The following is a 2500-nucleotide window of genomic DNA, read 5'->3' on the forward strand; positions in this document are numbered from 1 at the left end:
AACAGCCGAACGCGCTAACCGATTGCGCCACAGAGACGGCACGTCCAGCAGTGTTGAGGGAAAGGTCCATCATTTTAAGGGCATCTCTCTCAGATGACCTTCCGAACAGCAAAATGGAAAAAGAAAAACAAAAAAAAGCTGTGGGCCCCTAATCACCAACAAATGGCTTGGCTGCTAAACTCCTCCATGGACGGCAAGACAGAGTGCGCCTCCCTGTTATCGACTTGATGGCGCTCAGAGAAAAGTTAGAACTTCTCCTCAGCCAGCAATCAACGGCAGCAGAGTGGCGCAGCGGAAGCGCGCTGGGCCCATAACCCAGAGGTCGATGGATCGAAACCATCCTCTGCTAAGTGCTGGGATTTCTATTTATTTTATCAGTTTAGCAGTTCTCTTCTATTGAAATCCTTCTAGAGGTGTGAGCTTACATTGTAACACTAGCTGTCTCGTCTGTGATGCGAACGAGGTGACTGCTGCAAAGTAAACCCCCCAACAGAATGGGCCATGTCAGCCTGTTCTTAGGTTGAGTGGCCATCTTAAAAACCTGTAACAAGATGGTTCTTCTTGTTTCTTCCTTTCTTTTTTTTTTTTCTATTTTTTGAAATCCAGATGGGGTTATGGCATAGGTTTTATTTTGTTTTTACTTTTAAGTGTCAGGAAAAATCATTAAAATGCGATGTCTGACTTTAAAAAAAAAAACAAAAAAAAAAAAAAAACGGAGTTGCTATAACAGAAGAGTTAAGTTTATGTTGAAAGGTTGCCTGTAAAGTTGAGGTGCGAGATGAGTCCCAAGAACTAAGTCTTGAACTTCCCATAGTAGGCGGGGGATTAGCTCAAATGGTAGAGCGCTCGCTTAGCATGCGAGAGGTAGCGGGATCGATGCCCGCATCCTCCAGAGCTTAAGTTGGCTTCATTTTTCATGAAAGGAAGGAAAAAGATCTTGTCTTCCCGGGGCCGCCACGCTCACATGCAAGTCTAGATAGCGTACGCCCGTTGCACAGGCCAGCCTTCGATAGCTCAGCTGGTAGAGCGGAGGACTGTAGTCAAAAATTAGCAATCCTTAGGTCGCTGGTTCAATTCCGGCTCGAAGGACCTTTTTGCTATCACATCACATTGGACCTTTCAAACTGACCGTAAGCGCGTTGCCTGCCGCGCTCTTAGCTCTTCTTCTTCCTACTTCTATCTACGATGACTTTGTTTTTAAAACTTTCTTTCAGTGGAGAGCGCAGCCAAGATGAGCATCTTTAAGTGCGAGATGCAGGGCAAGGAAAGAGGCTGGGAACGTCCCTGGGTGGGCTTGAACCACCAACCTTTCGGTTAACAGCCGAACGCGCTAACCGATTGCACCACAGAGACGGCACGTCCAGCAGTGTTAAGGGAAAGGTCCATCATTTTAAGGGCATCTCTCTCAGATGACCTTCCGAACAGCAAAATGGAAAAAGAAAAACAAAAAAAGCTGTGGGCCCCTAATCACCAACAAATGGCTTGGCTGCTAAACTCCTCCATGGATGGCAAGACAGAGTGCGCCTCCCTGTTATCGACTTGATGGCGCTCAGAGAAAAGTTAGAACTTCTCCTCAGCCAGCAATCAACGGCAGCAGAGTGGCGCAGCGGAAGCGTGTTGGGCCCATAACCCAGAGGTCGATGGATCGAAACCATCCTCTGCTAAGTGCTGGGATTTCTATTTATTTTATCAGTTTAGCAGTTCTCTTCTATTGAAATCCTTCTAGAGGTGTGAGCTTACATTGTAACACTAGCTGTCTCGTCTGTGATGCGAACGAGGTGACTGCTGCAAAGTAAACCCCCCAACAGAATGGGCCATGTCAGCCTGTTCTTAGGTTGAGTGGCCATCTTAAAAACCTGTAACAAGATGGTTCTTCTTGTTTCTTCCTTTCTTTTTTTTTTTTCTACTTTTTTGAAATCCAGATGGGGTTATGGCATAGGTTTTATTTTGTTTTTTCTTTTAAGTGTCAGGAAAAATCATTAAAATGCGATGTCTGACTTTAAAAAAAAAAAAAAAAAAAAAAAAAACAAACGGAGTTGCTATAACAGAAGAGTTAAGTTTATGTTGAAAGGTTGCCTGTAAAGTTGAGGTGCGAGATGAGTCCCAAGAACTAAGTCTTGAACTTCCCATAGTAGGCGGGGGATTAGCTCAAATGGTAGAGCGCTCGCTTAGCATGCGAGAGGTAGTGGGATCGATGCCCGCATCCTCCAGAGCTTAAGTTGTCTTCATTTTTCATGAAAGGAAGGAAAAAGATCTTGTCTTCCTGGGGCGGCCACGCTCACATGCAAGTCTAGATAGCGTACGCCCGTTGCACAGGCCAGCCTTCGATAGCTCAGCTGGTAGAGCGGAGGACTGTAGTCAAAAATTAGCAATCCTTAGGTCGCTGGTTCAATTCCGGCTCGAAGGACCTTTTTGCTATCACATCACATTGGACCTTTCAAACTGACCGTAAGCGCGTTGCCTGCCGCGCTCTTAGCTCTTCTTCTTCCTACTTCTATCT

At 45.6% G+C, this 2500-nt stretch overlaps 7 non-coding genes across 7 annotated transcripts in view; 5 read left to right on the top strand and 2 right to left on the bottom strand.

The window, feature by feature from the left end:
* TRNAN-GUU (transfer RNA asparagine (anticodon GUU)) overlaps positions 1–37 on the bottom strand; it is a 74-nt gene extending 37 nt beyond the window's left edge. Inside the window, exon 1 of the tRNA in view lies at positions 1–37. This exon is cut by the window's left edge and continues 37 nt beyond it. This is a non-coding gene — a tRNA (tRNA-Asn).
* A 240-nt stretch (positions 38–277) lies between these two features.
* Positions 278–349, top strand: TRNAM-CAU (transfer RNA methionine (anticodon CAU)). Its single transcript has one exon. It is a non-coding gene; the product is annotated as a tRNA-Met (tRNA).
* Positions 350–819: 470 nt separating this feature from the next.
* TRNAA-AGC (transfer RNA alanine (anticodon AGC)) lies at positions 820–892 on the top strand. The gene has a single exon. It is a non-coding gene; the product is annotated as a tRNA-Ala (tRNA).
* Positions 893–1003: 111 nt separating this feature from the next.
* On the top strand, positions 1004–1089 carry TRNAY-GUA (transfer RNA tyrosine (anticodon GUA)). The gene is given in 2 exon segments: positions 1004–1040; positions 1054–1089. It is a non-coding gene; the product is annotated as a tRNA-Tyr (tRNA).
* A 190-nt stretch (positions 1090–1279) lies between these two features.
* Positions 1280–1353, bottom strand: TRNAN-GUU (transfer RNA asparagine (anticodon GUU)). The gene has a single exon. It is a non-coding gene; the product is annotated as a tRNA-Asn (tRNA).
* Positions 1354–2137: 784 nt separating this feature from the next.
* TRNAA-AGC (transfer RNA alanine (anticodon AGC)) lies at positions 2138–2210 on the top strand. Its single transcript has one exon. It is a non-coding gene; the product is annotated as a tRNA-Ala (tRNA).
* A 111-nt stretch (positions 2211–2321) lies between these two features.
* Positions 2322–2407, top strand: TRNAY-GUA (transfer RNA tyrosine (anticodon GUA)). The gene is given in 2 exon segments: positions 2322–2358; positions 2372–2407. It is a non-coding gene; the product is annotated as a tRNA-Tyr (tRNA).
* Positions 2408–2500: the final 93 nt, after the last annotated feature.

Source organism: Leptodactylus fuscus, chromosome 10 (genome assembly GCF_031893055.1).
Source record: "Leptodactylus fuscus isolate aLepFus1 chromosome 10, aLepFus1.hap2, whole genome shotgun sequence".
In the NCBI taxonomy this organism is placed as follows: Eukaryota; Metazoa; Chordata; class Amphibia; order Anura; family Leptodactylidae; genus Leptodactylus; species Leptodactylus fuscus.